The sequence below is a fragment of the Rutidosis leptorrhynchoides genome, chromosome 4, assembly GCF_046630445.1.
Source record: "Rutidosis leptorrhynchoides isolate AG116_Rl617_1_P2 chromosome 4, CSIRO_AGI_Rlap_v1, whole genome shotgun sequence".
Taxonomy (NCBI): Eukaryota; Viridiplantae; Streptophyta; class Magnoliopsida; order Asterales; family Asteraceae; genus Rutidosis; species Rutidosis leptorrhynchoides.
The window spans coordinates 367,698,296-367,723,072 of NC_092336.1; the positions used below are offsets into that span (position 1 = coordinate 367,698,296).

Sequence of the window (24,777 nt, forward strand, 5' to 3'; positions counted from 1 at the left end):
TAAGGGTTTAACGAATAATGGCAAACAACCATTAGATAATGGCACATCCCCCAATCTATACTTACAAGTCTACGAGAAGTACAAAGGTGTTTTTTGGTTAATAACTCGTTTTCTGGGCCAATAAAGGTGGTGGAGACTGTACCTTTTGTGAGAAATATGTCAAACACCCTTCAGAAAAACTTGAAAACCTGTTTTATGGAAGCGTAAGATGTAATTGTAGAAGGGGACAGTCCCCTAAAATGTCTAATGTAGTCAATGAATTTGGTTCTGGTGCAAAACAAGTTGTTGCAAGCCCATTGTCCAAGCCCAGGTCCACTGGCCAGCCTACGAAAAATCATCTTTTGATGTTGAAATTTTTAAAGAATCATCCTTCTTTTATTCAACTAAAATTTCACATGAGAAGCAAAAAACACAAGAATGTCTTACACTTGATTGCAGATCGACATGTGCATACTACATGAAAAAATGCACAATAATCAAAATTAAAACCTTCTAAAGAAACTAGATCGGTGCACAATAATCATCCATTTAAAGGCCATAAAAAAGAAGAACAAGTCATGTGATTTGAATGAAGATATGGATTTGGAGATGGAAAATCGCACGGAAGCTGGGGTTGTTAATTAAAGACAAATTGATCAAAGTAATGGCATGTCAAGCAAACCTATCAAAGTTAAAGGTAAACTTATGAATTCTAATAAAAACAACGGAGAATGTAAGAAGGATGATGTCTTTTGTAATTTTTTAGAAGACATGTTTGATACTAATGAAAAAGCTAGCAAGCAATGAAATTAGCTACTTGGAACACAAGGAGACTTGTTAACAATGATAAAGGGCGTAGAGCGAATAGATTGATTATAAAAATTCAAGTTCAATTTGTGGCAATTCAAGAAACTAAAGTTGAGAATGTTTCCCCAAGAATTCTTAATTCGGGGACAAAAATTCAAATTTTTTCATATATTAGCAAGAATAAGGTATGATGCTTATGTTTTAGTGGTATGCAAATTGGTGATGAGTGGGTTGAATGACCCGAATTTATAAAGGCTCGTGTCATTAGTGTGTTTGTGTCTCAATTTTAGACCCAAGTTGAAACTGGACCAGAATTGAAATGGGCTGCGATCTAATTGTCCAGAATTGATCAGAGGCATGTTATTGAACTAGAACGTGCCTTTTCTCAAGAAGAAATTTATTTTAGCAAGACATATGTTAAGACATTTCTAAATTAAAAGATTGTAAGATTCTGTTTTCCCAGATGGTTGGGACGCCGTCTAAAAGGTGGGATGTCGTCCTGATTTGAAGGGCTGGACGCCGTCCAGTATTTTGGACGCCGTCCAGATGAACTGGCGGGCCAGCTGTTTTGTTTTTAGATATTTAAAAGGGTATTTTGGTATTTCACATTGTGGACGAGTTTAAGGCCACTAGATCAATTTGGAGTGTGTCATTACTCCACTTCCAACAACCTCATCCTTTCCACTTCAAGTTTATAGAGAGAGAGAGAGAGAGAGAGAGAGAGATTCTTAGAGTGAGAAAGCTCAAGCAAAGGAGTAAAGAAGTTTGTTTCGGGTTTAAGCTCGAGTTTTAAAGTTGTTCATCTAGTCACTAGCTATGTTGTGATTGTGGTGGTAAGTTCTAAATCTAATTTCTTTACTTAATTAGTGATAAGGGTTAGGGTTTGGGTTAGTGATGAACATAAAACCCATTTGTTAGTGATTTGGGGGTTTTTGGGTAAGTTTGGGTCATGAGAACTCAAAGATGACTAACCTAGGGTTTTGAAATGTTAAATGTGTTTATGAGTCTTAAATTGGTTAGTTAACTACTACCACACCTAGATGTTATGTAAGTGGGTGTTATTTGGGTATGTGGTGACCCAAATGGGTGTGTAAACCTTGAAATGGGTCAAATGAGTCTTTGATGGCCTAAGTTGTCTTATGGGTGTAAAAATGCGATAACCTTGTGTTAAAAGGTGTATTAAGATCATATTTGGATAGTGTTAGGGTTTTGGCGAAGTTTACCCAAATATTAGGGTTAAGAGTGCAAATGGGTCGAAATTGCACTAAGGGTCAAAATGACACGAGGATGGTAAGTGAGTTGGTTGACCAACTTGAGTTTGTGATTGATTATATGCATAATGTAATAGGTACGTTACATTGAAGGTTGCAAGCTCGGTTATCTTTCACAAAAGACTTTAAGGTGAGTGGAATAATTATATGCGTAGGTATATAATGTATTTATTTGTTGTAGCGTGAGATGTGAAGGGTCGAAGTGCTAAGACACCACGTTTCATGTGACGAGTGAAGTGTCGAGGTGTTAAGACGCCACACGGGGTGAAGCATCGAGGTGTTAAGATGCCACTCTAAGTAATTGATGGGTGAAGCATCGAGGTGTTAAGATGCCACCTAGGAGTGAAGTGTCAAGGTGTTAAGGAACCACTCCGTAAAATAAAGGGTGAAGCATCGAGGTGTTAAGATGCCACTCGGGGTGAAGTATCGAGGTGTTAATATGCCACCCGAGGGTTTAGTGATATGAGGTGTTAAGTATACTAACGGATGTTATGAACACCGATGGCCTTTCGCGAGCGCCATTCCCTTGTACGATTGGTTAACCATGGTTATTGTGTTGTAGCGTAAGATTATTATATTGTCCGAGTTATATATATGCTATTGTTGTGCTAGCTTATGATATTTGAGGTTAATAGCTTTGTATTTGAGATGATAAGCTAATTGTGTTGCTAGCATGTATGCGGTATGTGTGTAAGTGTTGCAAGTAGGTATATTATATATGTATGTGTATAATTATTGCATTCACTAAGCGTTTTGCTTACTCTCTCGTTGTTTACCTTTTTAGGTTCAGGCTTGGATAAAGGCAAAGGTATTCGGTTGGATTAGTGGCCTCCCGTTTGTTTTGGTTAGGGGACGCTTTTAGGAGTTTGTAGCTTTTGAAGTTCTGATCATGCATATTTTAACCGTGGGGTTAAATATGCCTGCTCAATACGTAAAGAGGGGTTTAAGGATCTTAGAACGTGGCTCTCCGGTCCGGCTACCGTGAATAACCCTGGCCGACATGATGATTTCAGTGGGGTGGCCAAGTGATTAAGTCCACCTCCGATAATGGTCGTCGATCAAGAGGCCCCAAATAAGGTCGTAGGTACTAGCTTACAGAAGACTAACCTGTTGACCTTGAAAAGATACTGGATGATGCTGTTTTACGTAATGTGTATCGTATGCGATGGTTACGTAATGTGCTGTGTCCGGTAAACGATGATTAGGGTTTGTATTTATAGGCAAACCCTAATTCTAGAACCGTCCCAGATCACGTTAATCTCATCCATAACTGACTCCCCCGAATCACGGGTATAATTATGGAAAAGATATTTACTTGACAGCTAAGCAACCGCCGTACCGGGAATAAAGGAATCATATACAATCCGCATACCGCATAGCGCACACAAGCACATGCATACGCACACTATTAAGCGCCCGCATGCATATGAGGTGCGCATGCGGGTTGCGGTATCATTATGTCCCCCCAGTTTGATGTTATATGACGCAAGACACATGACATCAAACTATTAAGCGGAAAAAACAAGAAAACGGCTAGCATTTAATATTCCGCGTGCGCCTCGATGCCATTAAATGCCTGTCACAATCGCAGAAGCCCATTCGGCGGACATGACATAAAGTGGCAGTGTGTCAGGCGCGTGCCAACCACGCGCGTACATGTAATCATACCCAACTGGCATCCACGCGCATCAATAAAGTGCTGGCCGTCGATTGCGTAACACGTGTACAGCCACGATCACACCACTCCATCCCATGACTCCCAATCGTCCCTATAAATACCCCATCTTGCAGCTCATTTCCACTTTCCTGCTTCAAGCTTCCTCGTTACGCTGCCAATTTGAATTCCGATCAAAAATCAAACATTCCGGCCACCATTTAAAGGTTAGTATTCATCCGATTACTCCTAGAAAATGACTAAAGCTAACGAGACGTATATAGATAGCGTAGAGTCTATTATAGAGTAGAAGCACATAGATTACTTAGTGAAACAGGATCCTCCCTTAGCTAAGTACAATCCGGTGCCACCCCTACCCCATCAGCGTGCTCACGAGCCCCCGGAGAAGAAAGTGGCCATTTATGAACATGCATTCAAGCATGGTAACTTTAGGGTTCCCCCATCTAACTTCTTCTTAGGCGTATTAGATCACTTCAGAGTGGGATTAGGGCAACTACACCCGTACGCCATAGGCAAGATAGTTCTGTTTGAAATGTGGTGCGCCACAATCGACAGGGTACCGTTGGTTAAAGTTTTCTGTCATCTATACCACCTAGCCAATCACCACAAATCCTGGTTCACCTTCTTCGCCCGACAAAATTTCACCAAAACCCCAAAGTCGAATGCGGGTAACTGGAAAGAAACTTTCTTTTTCGTTGACCAAACTGTAGTTGGTACCGCTTTTCCGCAAACGCTTATATGGTGCGAGAAGGTGGAAAAGGATGTGAACAAAACCCCGGTCCTTGATGACGAGGAAACAAAGCTGTTAGCGGAGTGCGCTAAAGCACAGCTGGTGCACCGGTTATACGGGAACGTGATGTTGCGGCTAGGGAAGATATCCGCACACTGGCCATGGGAGGATGTGCGTCCAGCCATAGTCGGACCGGATGGAAAGGGTAGGAATAGTATAATCACGTACTAACAGTTTGCTATTTATTTGTTCTAACGCATGTGTGCGTGTTTGCAGAGATGAAGATGAAGATGAAGAGAGTACTGACTGCGGAGGAGATTGCGGGCATTGCCTTCCGCAAACAGAATGTGAACCAGCCGTTAGAGCAGGAGAAGACTGGCGAGAATGCACCTGCCACCTCCGGCAATAAACGCAAGGCCGCCGAAGCCTCCCAATCCCAACAGAAGAATAAGAAACTCACTCCCAAACAGAGGGAGGACAAGCGGAACGATAACTTCGTTCTCATCGAACCCCGTTCTGCGGATCTACCTCCCCCATCATCTGGTAAGAGTTCTGCTTGCGCGCATACCGCACATTTAAGTTTGCACTTATCTAACCACTTATTAATACGCAGGGCATGCGGAAGAAACTCATCACACCCAACCACGGGTCAATCCGGACCTCGAAGCTACTGCCGAGTCAAAAGATAAGACGATACACCTGGACTCCGAGTCCACACCAACCCCGCCACACGGTAACTTCCGATTGGCAAACCTGGCGCAGCTCACCCAGTTATCGGCGGAAAACGCCGCAGAGCAGTCCGCCTTCCTCCAACAAATCTTCCCGGCTGAGTCCCGCAACCAACTAGCCGCACTGCCTTTTAATCAGGCGCTCAACGCCTTTGTCCAAAACGGCCTTGTCTTTTTTGGCATGGTTGCAGATCAAGCCCGCCGTTCGACTAACTTGTATCAAGTGGCCTTGCGGAAAGAAACAGAGCTAGGGCTGCTACAATCGGGGGTTGATCAGGTGAAGAAAGACAGGGATGCCGCAGAAGAAGCGCGCAAGGCTGTTGAGTTAACCGCGGCGGAAACCAAAACTGCACTGATTGAAGAGAGAAAGAAAAACCGCGAGCTGGTTGGTGCGGTTGACCAGTCCAAAGGGGAGGCGGAGCGTCTGCGGGTGGAGCTGGAAAGGGTGACGAGGGAAAGGTATGACGTGGTAACCAACCGCAAGCTAGCAGAGACGGATCTGGCGAAGCTGCGCACTGCACTCCCCACCATTGCGCAAAAGGTGATGGACTCAGAGCCTGTGTCCGACAAGTTCAATGCCTACGTTGATGCGGTCAGGGACCATGAAATCAACAAGGCTGTGCAGGAGGTAATTCAAGCTTGCGGTCTAACACCGCCGTTCCCCGACATCGTTCAAAAGAAGCTAAAAGAGGGAACGGCTGCAGCGTTAATGGAGGCGGAAGAAGCCATCAAGTCCATCCCTATCCCCCTAATCAACGCATTCGCTGCGGACCCGAACATGTCAATCGATGGGTTTTTAAAGGAGGATTATTAGTTTGTGCTGGATTGCGCCGTAAGTCCTATGCTTAGGCAGGCATTTGTATTCTTGCAGCCCTAAGTTCCGTGTTGGGCAGGCGTTACAAACAATTACCTCTTATGTAAACTTAATTTGATGTATATACATTCCTGATATGCATGCGTAGTGTGTTTATTTGTTTATATATCGCGAATCAAAACAAAAGGTGAACCGCATGCCCATGCGCATAGTTAACCAAAACTCATGCGTATGCGGGTATTACTGCGTAAAATAAACCAATAACAATTACCCTTTAATAATTTAGACTCGAAAGCTACTGCGTTATCGCTTTGTCATGTACTAGAGGTGCACTATAGTTGTATGGTAAGTAACGCAACTAAAAACAAGCCAATGTTTTTATGCTTCGAGTTCCTCAAGCAAACCAATGTGAGAGTAATTACGCACAAGCAAACCAATGCTTGTAATTTTTTAAGTCGACTTTGCAGCCATCTAGTCTGCGTGGCGCTTGGCTAGGGGAAAACCAATTCCCGTTGCCTGCCGTTAGCGTCTAGCCTTGTAACCAAACAGGCTTCTGCCGCACGGGGGCTAGAGGACACCCCTTAAGTAGGCAGGAACCGCAGACAAAAAAGATTGACAACAAAAGTATGCGCGAGTAAATATTTAATTGGCATTAATCACAATTACAACCGCGACACATCCAAACGGACGGAAAATACATAGAAAAAATAATGTGCTACAATAAACTGGAGTGATCAGGTCCACCTAGCTACATATAACATTTTTTCAATAACGTCGCATGCCAAGTGCGTTTCACAGGTTTTCCATCTAATGTCTCGAGATGGTACGCCCCGGTATTGTTTGCCTTAGCTACCCTGTATGGACCTTCCCAACGGGGGCCCAGTTTCCCAGTATCCTCCGCATGACTTGCGTCGTTCTGACGCCAAACCAAGTCACCGCACTTGTAAGAGCGCGAACGCACACGCTGATTATAGTACTTTGCAATTTTTTGCTTGTTATTTGCTTCGTTGACAGCCGCAGAGAGTCTGCGTTCTTCCAGCAAATTAAGATTTTCCCGCAAAGCTTCAGAGTTATTTTGCTCATCAAAATTTTGTATGCAGAACGTTGGTACCCCAATTTCTGCGGGTACAACAGCTTCTGATCCATAGACCAAACTAAACGGGGTCTCACCAGTGCTTGCTTTGGGTGTTGTTCTATGCGCCCATAAAACCTTTGGTAGTTCATCCACCCAACCAACGCGACCATGACCCAACCTAGCTTTGATTCCAGCTACTATATCCCGGTTGGTGACTTCGCACTGGCCATTCGCCTGTGGATGCGCAACAGATGTAAAAGTTTGCTTAATATTAAGCTCCGCGCACCAGCTGCGAAAAGGGTCACCCGCGAACTGCGTACCGTTATCGCTAACAATTTCATTTGGTATACCAAATCGACAGACGATGTCTTCCCATACAAAATTTAGCACCCTTTTTCCTGAGATTGCTGCCAGCGGTCTCGCTTCGACCCACTTTGTGAAATAGTCGATTGCAACAATCAAGAATTTGATGTTTCCTGCGTGTGCATAATGTGCGTAAGGTACTGATGTAACATGTTTAGAAAATAGATGATAAAATTACCTCGGCCTTTTGGGAATGGTCCGACTATGTCGATTGCCCATTTGCAGAATGGCCACGGTGAGGAGACTGGTATCATTGGATGCGCAGGTGCTCTGCTAATAGGTGCATGTATTTGGCATGATTCACATTGCTTAACTATGCGCGCATTATCCGCGTACATGGTGGGCCAATAATATCCTAGCCGCATTATTTTTGACACAATGGACCTGTGCCCCGAATGGAGTGCGCATGCACCTTCATGCACCTCGCGTACAACTTCCTCTGCCTCTTTCGGGCCAATGCACCTTAAGTGTGGTCCCAAATAATTTTTTCGATATAGGACGTCACCCTCAAGGGCATACAGTGGTGCCTTAACGCGGACTTTCTTTGCATCAGCGGAATCCGCAGGAGATGTGCCATCCCGCAGAAAAGCCACAATGGGCGTCATCCATGTTGAGCTTGATTCCTCAACTGGTGCCACTAAAGGAATCATAACAATGGATTTCGCATTGAGTTCTTCTATTAGAACTTTCTTTCCCATATGATCAAAAGCCAAGGCAGCCAGTTTGCTTAGCGCATCCGCCTTCTTATTTTGCCCACGCATTACGTGGGAGATTTGAAAAGCTTCAAACTGGTCAGCGAGGTTGTGAACAAGCGATAGATATTGCTGCATGGCTATGTCATGCGCTTCGAAATCTCCGCTGACTTGACTGCATACTAGCTTTGAATCCACATAAGCGTGCAAAATTTTAACGTTTAACTTATGCGCAATGCGCATACCTGCTAACAGAGCCTCATACTCTGCTTCGTTGTTTGTAACAGCAAAATTAAACCGCAGTGCGTATGTATGCTCTTCGCCATCCGGGCCTGTTAAAATTACACCCGCACCTGCACCAGATGCGCTGCACGCTCCATCGGTGTACAATTCCCATGGTGACAAAGTTGGTGCAGGTGGATCCCGATGTTCTGCTGATGCCTCGACATCCGCAGGTACTTCTGCTAGGTAATCAGCAAGTATTTGACCCTTAACCGCACTGCGCGAAGAAAAATTTATTTCATGTTCACCTAATTCAACTGCCCACTTAGCCATTCGGCCAGAAATCTCAGGCTTGTATAACACCTGAAAGAAAAATGATTGCGTTAGTCAATGCGATAACCCCGGTCATTGCCGCAAAGTAGGCGTTTACCAACCTGTTTGATTGGTTGATCAGTTAGGACCACGATTGGATGTGCTTGAAAATATCGGCGCAAACGCCGCGCCGTATGGACCAGTGCATATACAAGCTTTTCTATCGGTGAGTAGTTTACTTCGCTTGATGTCAGCGTCTTACTTACGAAGTAGACCGGCATTTGCGTCTGAGAAAAACCTCAGTCGTTAAGTTTCTGCGATATAAATAAAGTATGTAAATTAACGTATTACCTTTCCGCGATCCGCGATGAGGACTGAGCTGACAGCTTCCTTCGATGCCGCGAGGTACAGCGTTAGCGTTTCTCCTGATACTGGCGCAGTAAGTGTTGGTAATTCTGCAAGCACCTTTTTCATCTCCTAAAAGGCTGATTCTGCCTCCTGAGTCCATACGAAGTCTTTTTTCTTCAAACAATTTTTCAAAGTACTGAAGAATGGTAACTGTCGTTCTGCGGCTTTCGACAGAAACCGTGTGATAGCCGCAAGCTTCCCCGTTAGACTCTGAACATCTTTCTTTGTCTTTGGAGATGGCAAATTATCAATGGCTTCAATCTTTTTGGGATTGGCCTTGATACCCCGCGCTGTCACCACATGACCTAAAAACTTGCCTTCCTCTTCCCCAAAACTACATTTAAGCGGGTTAAGCTTCATGTTGATCCTGCGCAGAGATGCAAACGTTTCCAGGATGTCCGTGAGCATGTCTTCTTCGATGTTACTTTTAATTACCAAGTTGTCGACGTACGCTTCAAGATTTCTACCGATTTGGTGCTTGAACGCTGCGTCAATTACACGCTGATAGGTCCCGCCCGCATTCTTTAAACCAAAAGGCATCTTCGTGTAACAATAAATACCCTGCGGCGTATGAAAAGCAGTCTTGTCCTCATCTTCCGCAGCCATTAAGATTTGGTGATAACCCTTGTATGCGTCCAGAAAACACTTGTACCTAAATCCCGATAGTGATTCTACCTTCCAGTCTATCTCCGGGAGAGGGTAATTGTCCTTAGGACATGCCTTATTAATGTCCTTGAAATCAACGCACATTCGCCAGTTACCGTCAGCCTTTTTTACCAACACAGGATTTGCAAACCATGTCTGATAACGCACTTCCCACAGAATGCTTGCTTTGACAAGGTTGTCCACCTCTGCGCACAACCAATCACTGCGGTCTAGAGCCATATGCCGCTTCTTTTGCCTAACGGGTGTCAATGATGGATTAACATTTAACTTATGTTCCGCAATATCACGCGGAACCCCAGTCATGTCTGACTCTTGCCACGCGAAAACATCTGCGTTTGCGGACAAAATTCCATGCAATTTGGCCTTTGTTTCGGCTGACAAGCCTGCGCCGATTTTAATTCGCTTATCCGGATGCAAGCGATTTGCTATGACTGCACAATTTGCCAGTTGTTCTCCCACGCTAGGAGTGCTTATAGGCGCAACTGAGCCACACAACTCGGTTGCTTGATGTGACACAACTGTGGCAACGCCTCTTAGTGTGGGAAACTTAATCAAACCATGCACTACCGATGGGATAATGTTAAAACGCCGTATGAAGTTTCTCCCTAGCAGTGCGTTATATCGTGAAGTTGAACGAACCACATAAAAATCGACCAATTCACGCCTGATCATCTGCGGGTTCCTGTCATCCGCAAGCTCTATCATTAACTCTATTCGTCCTAGCGGCCACGAGTTTTCTCCAGAAAACCCTGATAGCGTAATATCAGGCTGGCGTAACTGCGCTTTGACTTCTGCCGGAAGGAAAAGATAACAATGCTCATACATAATATCGACACCGCTGCCAGTGTCAACATGCATGCGCTTAACCTGGATTCCGCAATTAGGGATGCGACACTTGATGATAATGGGCTCATTAATAGAATCAATTGACATTACAGGAGGGAAAGTGATTGGGAGAAGCTCCCAATCCGGGTGATCGTTATACTTTCTCCGCTGGCTGATTTTCTCTGCGTCAACCATGTTAATGGTTAAGTCGGCATTTTTCGCTTTGTCAACTTTTTGCCATGCGAAAGTCTTAGACTTCGAAGCCTCTTCTGCGGTCTTTCCCTTGTCCTTTTTAGGTGGTTTTAGATGATCCAATTTTCCCGCGCGAAGCGCTTCCAGAACCCGTTCCATCAAGTTTTTACACGGATTGGTGTCGTGACCATAATCGTCATGAAATTCACAATACTTTGTTTTGTCCCGCTTGCCAAATTCTGTAAGCGGAGTTGGAACCGCGAAGGTCGCGCATACTGGCTCCGTTGCCAAAATTTCCTTGGGCATTTTGGACAAACTTTTGAGTAGCGCATAGTTCTGATTATTGATGCCGCGCTGATTATTGTTTCGATAATTGCCACTTGATTTCCCTTTATCATTCCTGATGGGACCACCGCTAGGATACCTTCCACGAGAGTTGTTACCACAACTTTGATCACGCGAACGATCATCATCGTCCTTTCTCTCGTTGCGTGAGCTAGCTGTTGGAATGTCATTATCTTCACCACTCCGCATATAGTCGTGGCATTCATTAAGCGCCTCAGCATAAGTTGTTAGGGCTGTATGGCGCAGATGCCTTACCAGTGTTGGATGACGTTCTGAGTTTATACCATGTATGAGTCCGGAAATCTGTTGCTCTGGTTTGAGATCTGGTATACGCAGGCACTCATTAGTATACCTTGTGAGAAATTCGCCCAAAGATTCCTTGGGCTTCTGCACGATGTCATGGCATTCAATGTGAATGCACTTGCGTGGTCTCTGATTCTGATATTGCAGTAAAAACTTTGTCCGCAGATCCATAAACCCGACAATACTACCCGCCGGCAACTTATTAAACCACTACGAGTAATACCCTGTAGTGTCATAGGAAATATCTGACACGCAACCGGATCCACCCAGCCTTGAGTGCGCATTGCGCCCTCGAAGCGCTGTAAAAAATCATCTGGATCGGTCAGGCCATTGTAAGTACCCAACATGCTAGGTATCTTTGGTGCTGATGGAAACGGGTATGCGGATATATGCGGAGGAAACTTGTCAAAGGTAGTCGGTAGCTCGAAGGGTGGTTTATGTAGTGACCCGAACTTTTCCATGTTTATATATATTAATTGAGATTGATATTTACATGATTAAATGTTTCCAACAAGTTAAGCAATCAAACTTGTTAAGACTTGATTAATTGAAATAGGTTTCATATAGACAATTGACCACCCAAGTTGACCGGTGATTCACGAACGTTAAAACTTGTAAAAACTATATGATGACATATATATGGTTATATATATAGTTAACATGATATTATTATAAGTAAACATATCATTAAGTATATTAACAATGAACTACATATGTAAAAACAAGACTACTAACTTAATGATTTTGAAACGAGACATATATGTAACGATTATCGTTGTAACGACATTTAATGTATATATATCATATTAAGAGATATTCGTACATCATAATATCATGATAATATAATAATTTAAAATCTCTTTTGATATTATAAACATTGGGTTAACAACATTTAACAAGATCGTTAACCTAAAGGTTTCAAAACAACATTTACATGTAACGACTAACGATGACTTAACGACTCAGTTAAAATGTATATACATGTAGTGTTTTAATATGTATTCATACACTTTTGAAAGACTTCAAGACACTTATCAAAATACTTCTACTTAACAAAAATGCTTACAATTACATCCTCGTTCAGTTTCATCAACAATTCTACTCGTATGCACCCGTATTCGTACTCGTACAATACACAGCTTTTAGATGTATGTACTATTGGTATATACACTCCAATGATCAGCTCTTAGCAGCCCATGTGAGTCACCTAACACATGTGAGAACCATCATTTGGCAACTAGCATGAAATATCTCATAAAATTACAAAAATATGAGTAATCATTCATGACTTATTTACATGAAAACAAAATTACATATCCTTTATTTCTAATCCATACACCAACGACCAAAAACACCTACAAACACTTTCATTCTTCAATTTTCTTCATCTAATTGATCTCTCTTAAGTTCTATCTTCAAGTTCTAAGTGTTCTTCATAAATTCCAAAAGTTCTAGTTTCATAAAATCAAGAATACTTTCAAGTTTGCTAGCTCACTTCCAATCTTGTAAGGTGATCATCCAACCTCAAGAAATCTTTGTTTCTTATAGTAGGTTATCATTCTAATACAAGGTAATAATCATATTCAAACTTTAGTTCAATTTCTATAACTATAACAATCTTATTTCAAGTGATGATCTTACTTGAACTTGTTTTCGTGTCATGATTCTGCTTCAAGAACTTCGAGCCATCCAAGGATCCGTTGAAGCTAGATCCATTTTTCTCTTTTCCAGTAGGTTTATCCAAGGAACTTAAGGTAGTAATGATGTTCATAACATCATTCGATTCATACATATAAAGCTATCTTATTCGAAGGTTTAAACTTGTAATCACTAGAACATAGTTTAGTTAATTCTAAACTTGTTCGCAAACAAAAGTTAATCCTTCTAACTTGACTTTTAAAATCAACTAAACACATGTTCTATATCTATATGATATGCTAACTTAATGATTTAAAACCTGGAAACACGAAAAACACCGTAAAACCGGATTTACGCCGTCGTAGTAACACCGCGGGCTGTTTTGGGTTAGTTAATTAAAAACTATGATAAACTTTGATTTAAAAGTTGTTATTCTGAGAAAATGATTTTTATTATGAACATGAAACTATATCCAAAAATTATGGTTAAACTCAAAGTGGAAGTATGTTTTCTAAAATGGTCATCTAGACGTCGTTCTTTCGACTGAAATGACTACCTTTACAAAAACGACTTGTAACTTATTTTTCCGACTATAAACCTATACTTTTTCTGTTTAGATTCATAAAATAGAGTTCAATATGAAACCATAGCAATTTGATTCACTCAAAACGGATTTAAAATGAAGAAGTTATGGGTAAAACAAGATTGGATAATTTTTCTCATTTTAGCTACGTGAAAATTGGTAACAAATCTATTCCAACCATAACTTAATCAACTTGTATTGTATATTATGTAATCTTGACATACCATAGACACGTATACAATGTTTCGACCTATCATGTCGACACATCTATATATATTTCGGAACAACCATAGACACTCTATATGTGAATGTTGGAGTTAGCTATACAGGGTTGAGGTTGATTCCAAAATATATATAGTTTGAGTTGTGATCAATACTGAGATATGTATACACTGGGTCGTGGACTGATTCAAGATAATATTTATCGATTTATTTCTGTACATCTAATTGTGGACAACTAGTTGTAGGTTACTAACGAGGACTGCTGACTTAATAAACTTAAAACATCAAAATATATTAAAAGTGTTGTAAATATATTTTGAACATACTTTGATATATATGTATATATTGTTATAGGTTCGTGAATCAACCAGTGGCCAAGTCTTACTTCCCGACGAAGTAAAAATCTGTGAAAGTGAGTTATAGTCCCACTTTTAAAATCTAATATTTTTGGGATGAGAATACATGCAGGTTTTATAAATGATTTACAAAATAGACACAAGTACGTGAAACTACATTCTATGGTTGAATTATCAAAATCGAATATGCCCCTTTTTATTAAGTCTGGTAATCTAAGAATTAGGGAACATACACCCTAATTGACGCGAATCCTAAAGATAGATCTATTGGGCTTAACAAACCCCATCCAAAGTACCGGATGCTTTAGTACTTCGAAATTTATATCATATTCGAAGGGTGTCCCGGAATGATGGGGATATTCTTATATATGCATCTTGTTAATGTCGGTTACCAGGTGTTCACCATATGAATGATTTTTACCTCTATGTATGGGATGTGTATTGAAATATGAAATCTTGTGGTCTATTATTATGATTTGATATATATAGGTTAAACCTATAACTCACCAACATTTTTGTTGACGTTTTAAGCATGTTTATTCTCAGGTGATTATTAAGACTTCCGCTATCGCATACTTAAATAAGGACGAGATTTGGAGTCCATGCTTGTATGATATTGTGTAAAAACTGCATTCAAGAAACTTATTTTATTGTAACATATTTGTATTGTAAACCATTATGTAATGGTCGTGTGTAAACAGGATATTTTAGATTATCATTATTTGATAATCTACGTAAAGCTTTTTAAACCTTTATTGATTAAATAAAGGTTATGGTTTGTTTTAAAATGAATGCAGCCTTTGAAAAACGTCTCATATAGAGGTCAAAACCTCGCAACGAAATCAATTAATATGGAACGTTTTTAATCAATAAGAACGGGACATTTCAGTTGGTATCCGAGCGTTGGTCTTAGAGAACCAGAAAATTTGCATTAGTGTGTCTTATCGAGTTTGTTAGGATGCATTAGTGATTCTGGACTTCGACCATGTTTTCTTTAAAAATGATTGCTTAACATTTTTGTTGGAAACTATATATTTTTAACATATGAATATTATGTGATATATTAATCTCTTAACGTGTTTGATATTATGTGATAGATGTCTACCTCTAGAACAAGTCCCATTGACTCACCTAATAATAATGAAGAGTCAAATGTAAATTGGAATTATTCGTGGACTGATTCACAAGTTCCCGAAGAGGAACCGGAAGAAGAGTCGGAACCGGAAGAAGAATCGGAACCGGACGAAGAATCGGAACCGGAAGAAGAATCGGAACCGGTGGGGGAAATAATAAAACGGTTAAGTAAAAGAGAATCCTCAACCAACCGACCAAGGTTAATTATGGTCAATGGTGTTTCCGCCAAGGAAGCAAAATATTGGGAGGATTACCAATTCTCCGATGAATCGGATTCCGACGAGAATTCCGATGATGTTATAGAAATTACCCCAACTGAATTTAAAAAGGCAAAAGAAAATAATAAGGGAAAGGGCATAAAAATAGAGAAATCTAATTCCAACCCCGATGAACTTTATATGTATCGTCAACCCCCGAAGTCCTTAAGTTGTAACAATGACCCGGGAACCTCTAAACCACCAGGTTTTTCTAAACCAATGTGGAAAATTACGGCTCGTATTGGGGGAACATCATTTATCCCTAGAAACTTGGCAAAACGAACCAAAACCGAAGAAGAAGAAACAAGCGAGTCGGAATAAGATAGTTGTATTCGTGTGGTGTAATATATGTAATATAGTGTGCTTATGCTTTATGATATATGTAAAAATTGCTTGTATTAATAAGTATTTTTTTTTATGAATCTAACTCTTGTCTATTTTACAGTTTAAAAACACAAAATGGATAGACAACCCAATATTTTAAGAGACCTACCCGGAGACATGATTGATGAAATCTTTTCTAGAGTCGGTCAGAATTCCTCGGCACAACTATTTAAGGCGAGATCAGTTTGTAAGACATTCGAAGAACGTTCCAAGAATGTCTTGGTTTATAAGAGACTTTCGTTTGAAAGATGGGGGATATCACATTGGGAAACCCATAAGTTACGATGTGTTTACTTTGACGCATATATTGCGGGGAACCCAAATGCTATTTTACGCAATGGGTTAAGAAATTATTTTGACTCAATATATCCGAATATTGGACTTCGTGATTTAGAAAAAGCGGCTAACATGCAACATAAAGAAGCATGTTATGCTTACGGATTAGTAATGTTCGCTTCTCACCAAAGTGAGAACAAGAACATCGGGCTACAACTATTAAACAAAACGTTCCCACAAGTGACGGAGTCGGTAATTGGGGTAAGAAATGAGGTTTTTAGATTGTTACGGGAATGTTGGACATTACGTAACCCTCGTCCTTTTGACGACGTTACAACACGCTGTCTTATCAACGGCCATAACGGTTATGTTGCACAAGACCAAGGATGGGAAGTAGTCCTAGTAAAACCAGAATGCATGACTTGTTTCTGGACGTATGAATTATGTGTCTTTATTGCCTTTGCTGAACGACTTGTGTACTAGCTAGAATTATCTTCACAACTATCTTGTATCAAAATTATTGTGTGCTATATTTCATGCTTTATGTAAAATAAGCGGTATTGTAAGTTTGTAAAATATTGTATAAAAGTTTGAACGCGAAATATTATTATAATCAGTTTTTCATATAGAATTGTAGTAGTTGAATTGTATATTAGCTACTAAGTATGAACTTAACGGGTAGGTACTACCCGAATTTAAACTTATAAAACGCTAATATGAAGAAAAAGCTTTTATAAATGAGTTCATATTATGCTACGAAATACTATTAACTACTCTTAATATTCTGTATGATTAACTTGTTCCATTTGACTATTTTGAAGGAAATGGCACCGACTACTCGACACACCGTGAATATGAATGAAGAGGAATTCCGTACTTTTCTAGCTTCAAACATAGCCGCAGTACAGGCTGCGCTACATACCAACAATAACCTTGGATCTAGCAGTACAGGAAATCGTGTAGGATGCACCTACAAAGAATTCACTGCCTGTAAACCTTTGGAATTTGATGGAACCGAAGGACCGATCGGATTAAAACGGTGGACCGAGAAGGTTGAATCGGTGTTTTCCATAAGTAAGTGTACTGAAGAGGACAAAGTGAAGTACGCTACGCATACCTTCACAGGTTCTGCGTTAACATGGTGGAATACCTATCTAGAGCAAGTGGGACAAGACGATGCGTACGCACTACCGTGGTCAGCATTCAAGCACTTGATGAACGAGAAGTACCGTCCCAGAACCGAGGTCAATAAGCTCAAGACAGAACTTAGAGGGTTACGAACCCAAGGATTTGATATCACCACATACGAAAGACGATTCACAGAATTGTGCCTATTGTGTCCGGGAGCATTCGAAGATGAGGAAGAGAAGATCGACGCATTTGTGAAAGGATTACCGGAAAGAATCCAAGAAGATATAAGTTCACACGAGCCCGCCTCTATACAACAGGCATGTAGAATGGCTCACAAACTAGTGAACCAGATTGAAGAAAGAATTAAAGAACAGACTGCTGAAGAGGCCAATGTGAAGCAAGTCAAAAGAAAGTGGGAGGAAAACGGAGATAAGAATCACCAATACAACAACAACAGCAATTACAACAATAATCGCAACAATTATCCCAACAATCGCAACATCAATCGCAACTACAACAAACGGCCCAACAATAACAACAACAACAATAGCAACAGCAACTACAACAATCATCCCAACAACAATAATAACCGCAACAACAACAACAATCAGAAGCAGCTATGCCAAAGGTGTGAAAAGTATCACTCGGGGTTCTGCACCAAATTTTGCAACAAGTGTAAAAGAAATGGTCATAGCGCGGCGAAGTGTGAAGTCTACGGACCAGGGGTTAATAGAACGAAAGGAACAAATGGTGTCGGAACGAGTAATGGCGGAGCAAGTAGTGTCGGAGTAAGTTATGCCAATGTAGTTTGTTATAAATGTGGAAAACCGGGCCACATTATTAGAAATTGCCCGAACAAGGAGAACACGAATGGACAAGGCCGCGGAAGAGTTTTCAATATTAATGCGGCAGAGGCACAGGAAGACCCGGAGCTTGTTACGGGTACGTTTCTTATTGACAATAAATCTGCTTACGTTTTATTTGATTCGGGTGCGGATAGAAGCTATATGAGTAGAGATTTTTGTGCTAAATTAAGTTGTCCATTGACGCCTTTGGATAGTAAATTTTTACTCGAATTAGCAAATGGTAAATTAATTTCAGCAGATAATATATGTCGGAATCGAGAAATTAAACTGGTTAGCGAAACATTTAAGATTGATTTGATACCAGTAGAGTTAGGGAGTTTTGATGTGATAATCGGTATGGACTGGTTGAAAGAAGTGAAAGCAGAGATCGTCTGTTACAAAAATGCAATTCGCATTATACGAGAAAAAGGAAAACCCTTAATGGTGTACGGAGAAAAGGGCAACACAAAGCTACATCTTATTAGTAATTTGAAGGCACAAAAACTAATAAGAAAAGGTTGCTATGCTGTTCTAGCACACGTCGAAAAAGTACAAACTGAAGAAAAGAGCATCAATGATGTTCCCATTGCAAAAGAATTTCCCGATGTATTTCCGAAAGAATTACCGGGATTACCCCCACATCGATCTGTTGAATTTCAAATAGATCTTGTACCAGGAGCTGCACCAATAGCTCGTGCTCCTTACAGACTCGCACCCAGCGAGATGAAAGAACTGCAAAGCCAATTACAAGAACTTTTAGAGCGTGGTTTCATTCGACCAAGCACATCACCGTGGGGAGCTCCTGTTTTGTTTGTCAAGAAGAAAGATGGTACATTCAGGTTGTGTATCGACTACCGAGAGTTGAACAAACTTACCATCAAGAACCGCTACCCACTACCGAGAATCGACGACTTATTTGATCAACTACAAGGCTCGTCTGTTTATTCAAAGATTGACTTACGTTCCGGGTATCATCAAATGCGGGTGAAAGAAGATGATATTCCAAAGACTGCTTTCAGAACACGTTACGGTCATTACGAGTTTATGGTCATGCCGTTTGGTTTAACTAATGCACCAGCTGTGTTCATGGACCTTATGAACCGAGTGTGTGGACCATACCTTGACAAGTTTGTCATTGTTTTCATTGATGACATACTTATTTACTCAAAGAATGACCAAGAACACGGTGAACATTTGAGAAAGGTGTTAGAAGTATTGAGGAAGGAAGAATTGTACGCTAAGTTTTCAAAGTGTGCATTTTGGTTGGAAGAAGTTCAATTCCTCGGTCACATAGTGAACAAAGAAGGTATTAAGGTGGATCTGGCAAAGATAGAAACTGTTGAAAAGTGGGAAACCCCGAAAACTCTGAAACACATACGCCAGTTTTTAGGACTAGCTAGTTACTACAGAAGGTTCATCCAAGACTTTTCCAGAATAGCAAAACCCTTGACTGCATTAACGCATAAAGGGAAGAAATTTGAATGGAATGATGAACAAGAGAAAGCGTTTCAGTTATTGAAGAAAAAGCTAACTACGGCACCTATATTGTCATTTCCTGAAGGGAATGATGATTTTGTGATTTATTGTGACGCATCAAAGCAAGGTCTCGGTTGTGTATTAATGCAACGAACGAAGGTGATTGCTTATGCGTCTAGACAATTGAAGATTCACGAACAAAATTATACGACGCATGATTTAGAATTAGGCGCGGTTGTGTTTGCATTAAAGACTTGGAGGCACTACTTATATGGGGTCAAAAGTATTATATATACCGACCACAAAAGTCTTCAACACATATTTAATCAGAAACAACTGAATATGAGGCAGCGTAGGTGGATTGAATTATTGAATGATTACGACTTTGAGATTCGTTACCACCCGGGGAAGGCAAATGTGGTAGCCGATGCCTTGAGCAGGAAGGACAGAGAACCCATTCGAGTAAAATCTATGAATATAATGATTCATAATAACCTTACTACTCAAATAAAGGAGGCGCAACAAGGAGTTTTAAAAGAGGGAAATTTAAAGGATGAAATACCCAAAGGATCGGAGAAGCATCTTAATATTCGGGAAGACGGAACCCGGTATAGGGCTGAAAGGATTTGGGTACCAAAATTTGGAGATATGAGAGAAATGGTACTTAGAGAAGCTCATAAAACCAGATACTCAATACATCCTGGAACGGGGAAGATGTACAAGGATCTCAAGAAACATTTTTGGTGGCCGGGTATGAAAGCCGATGTTGCTAAATACGTAGGAGAATGTTTGACGTGTTCTAAGGTCAAAGCTGAGCATCAAAAACCATCAGGTCTACTTCAACAACCCGAAATCCCGGAATGAAAATGGGAAAACATTACCATGGATTTCATCACTAAATTGCCAAGGACTGCAAGTGGTTTTGATACTATTTGGGTAATAGTTGATCGTCTCACCAAGTCAGCATACTTCCTGCCAATAAGAGAAGATGACAAGATGGAGAAGTTAGCACGACTGTATTTGAAGGAAGTCGTCTCCAGACATGGAATACCAATCTCTATTATCTCTGATAGGGATGGCAGATTTATTTCAAGATTCTGGCAGACATTACAGCAAGCATTAGGAACTCGTCTAGACATGAGTACTGCCTATCATCCACAAACTGATGGGCCGAGCGAAAGGACGATACAAACGCTTGAAGACATGCTACGAGCATGTGTTATTGATTTTGGAAACAGTTGGGATCGACATCTACCATTAGCAGAATTTTCCTACAACAACAGCTACCATTCAAGCATTGAGATGGCGCCGTTTGAAGCACTTTATGGTAGAAAGTGCAGGTCTCCGATTTGTTGGAGTGAAGTGGGGGATAGACAGATTACGGGTCCGGAGATTATACAAGAAACTACCGAGAAGATCATCCAAATTCAACAACGGTTGAAAACCTCCCAAAGTTGACAAAAGAGCTACTATGACATTAAAAGAAAAGATATAGAATTTGAAATTGGAGAGATGGTCATGCTTAAAGTTGCACCTTGGAAAGGCGTTTTTCGATTTGGTAAACGAGGGAAATTAAATCCAAGGTATATTGGACCATTCAAGATTATTGATCGTGTCGGACCAGTAGCTTACCGACTTGAGTTACCTCAACAACTCGCGGCTGTACATAACACTTTTCACGTCTCGAATTTGAAGAAATGTTTTGCTAAAGAAGATCTCACTATTCCGTTAGATGAAATCCAAATCAACGAAAAACTTCAATTCATCGAAGAACCCATCGAAATAATGGATCGTGAGGTTAAATGACTTAAGCAAAACAAGATACCAATTGTTAAGGTTCGATGGAATGCTCGTAGAGGACTCGAGTTCACCTGGGAGCGTGAAGATCAGATGAATAAGAAATACCCGCATCTATTTCCAGAAGATTCGTCAACACCTTCAACAGCTTAAAATTTCGGGACGAAATTTATTTAACGGGTAGGTACTGTAGTGACCCGAACTTTTCCATGTTTATATATATTAATTGAGATTGATATTTACATGATTAAATGTTTCCAACATGTTAAGCAATCAAACTTGTTAAGACTTGATTAATTGAAATAGGTTTCATATAGACAATTGACCACCCAAGTTGACCGGTGATTCACGAACGTTAAAACTTGTAAAAACTATATGATGACATATATATGGTTATATATATAGTTAACATGATATTATTATAAGTAAACATATCATTAAGTATATTAACAATGAACTACATATGTAAAAACAAGACTACTAACTTAATGATTTTGAAACGAGACATATATGTAACGATTATCGTTGTAACGACATTTAATGTATATATATCATATTAAGAGATATTCGTACATCATAATATCATGATAATATAATAATTTAAAATCTATTTTGATATTATAAACATTGGGTTAACAACATTTAACAAGATCGTTAACCTAAAGGTTTCAAAACAACATTTACATGTAACGACTAACGATGACTTAACGACTCAGTTAAAATGTATATACATGTAGTGTTTTAATATGTATTCATACACTTTTGAAAGACTTCAAGACACTTATCAAAATACTTCTACTTAACAAAAATGCTTACAATTACATCCTCGTTCAGTTTCATCAACAATTCTACTCGTATGCACCCGTATTCGTACTCGTACAATACACAGCTTTTAGATGTATGTACTATTGGTATATACACTCCAATGATCAGCTCTTAGCAGCCCATGTGAGTCACCTAACACATGTAGGAACCATCATTTGGCAACTAGCATGAAATATCTCATAAAATTACAAAAATATGAGTAATCATTCATGACTTATTTACATGAAAACAAAATTACATATCCTTTATATCTAATCCATACACCAACGACCAAAAACACCTAAAAACACTTTCATTCTTCAATTTTCTTCATCTAATTGATCTCTCTCAAGTTCTATCTTCAAGTTCTAAGTGTTCTTCATAAATTCCAAAAGTTCTAGTTTCATAAAATCAAGAATACTTTCAAGTTTGCTAGCTCACTTCCAATCTTGTAAGGTGATCATCCAACCTCAAGAAATCTTTGTTTCTTATAGTAGGTTATCATTCTAATACAAGGTAATAATCATATTCAAACTTTGGTTCAATTTCTATAACTATAACAATCTTATTTCAAGTGATGATCTTACTTGAACTTGTTTTCGTGTCATGATTCTGCTTCAAGAACTTCGAGCCATCCAAGGATCCGTTGAAGCTAGATCCATTTTTCCCTTTTCCAGTAGGTTTATCCAAGGAACTTAAGGTAGTAATGATGTTCATAACATCATTCGATTCATACATATAAAGCTATCTTATTCGAAGGTTTAAACTTGTAATCACTAGAACATAGTTTAGTTAATTCTAAACTTGTTCGCAAACAAAAGTTAATCCTTCTAACTTGACTTTTAAAATCAACTAAACACATGTTCTATATCTATATGATATGCTAACTTAATGATTTAAAACCTGGAAACACGAAAAACACCGTAAAACCGGATTTACGCCGTCGTAGTAACACCGCGGGCTGTTTTGGGTTAGTTAATTAAAAACTATGATAAACTTTGATTTAAAAGTTGTTATTCTGAGAAAATGATTTTTATTATGAACATGAAACTATATCCAAAAATTATGGTTAAACTCAAAGTGGAAGTATGTTTTCTAAAATGGTCATCTAGACGTCGTTCTTTCGACTGAAATGACTACCTTTACAAAAACGACTTGTAACTTATTTTTCCGACTATAAACCTATACTTTTTATGTTTAGATTCATAAAATAGAGTTCAATATGAAACCATAGCAATTTGATTCACTCAAAACGGATTTAAAATGAAGAAGTTATGGGTAAAACAAGATTGGATAATTTTTCTCATTTTAGCTACGTGAAAATTGGTAACAAATCTATTCCAACCATAACTTAATCAACTTGTATTGTATATTATGTAATCTTGACATACCATAGACACGTATACAATGTTTCGACCTATCATGTCGACACATCTATATATATTTCGGAACAACCATAGACACTCTATATGTGAATGTTGGAGTTAGCTATACAGGGTTGAGGTTGATTCCAAAATATATATAGTTTGAGTTGTGATCAATACTGAGATATGTATACACTGGGTCGTGGACTGATTCAAGATAATATTTATCGATTTATTTCTGTACATCTAATTGTGGACAACTAGTTGTAGGTTACTAACGAGGACAGCTGACTTAATAAACTTAAAACATCAAAATATATTAAAAGTGTTGTAAATATATTTTGAACATACTTTGATATATATGTATATATTGTTATAGGTTCGTGAATCAACCAGTGGCCAAGTCTTACTTCCCGACGAAGTAAAAATCTGTGAAAGTGAGTTATAGTCCCACTTTTAAAATCTAATATTTTTGGGATGAGAATACATGCAGGTTTTATAAATGATTTACAAAATAGACACAAGTACGTGAAACTACATTCTATGGTTGAATTATCAAAATCGAATATGCCCCTTTTTATTAAGTCTGGTAATCTAAGAATTAGGGAACAGACACCCTAATTGACGCGAATCCTAAAGATAGATCTATTGGGCTTAACAAACCCCATCCAAAGTACCGGATGCTTTAGTACTTCGAAATTTATATCATATCCGAAGGGTGTCCCGGAATGATGGGGATATTCTTATATATGCATCTTATTAATGTCGGTTACCAGGTGTTCACCATATGAATGATTTTTACCTCTATGTATGGGATGTGTATTGAAATATGAAATCTTGTGGTCTATTATTATGATTTGATATATATAGGTTAAACCTATAACTCACCAACATTTTTGTTGACGTTTTAAGCATGTTTATTCTCAGGTGATTATTAAGACTTCCGCTGTCGCATACTTAAATAAGGACGAGATTTGGAGTCCATGCTTGTATGATATTGTGTAAAAACTGCATTCAAGAAACTTATTTTATTGTAACATATTTGTATTGTAAACCATTATGTAATGGTCGTGTGTAAACAGGATATTTTAGATTATCATTAT

The 24,777-nt window shown here is 39.4% G+C and overlaps 1 pseudogene; it reads left to right on the top strand.

The window, feature by feature from the left end:
• The window catches only part of LOC139841819 (uncharacterized), a 61,795-nt pseudogene that overhangs the window by 9,246 nt on the left and 27,772 nt on the right, over positions 1-24,777 (top strand).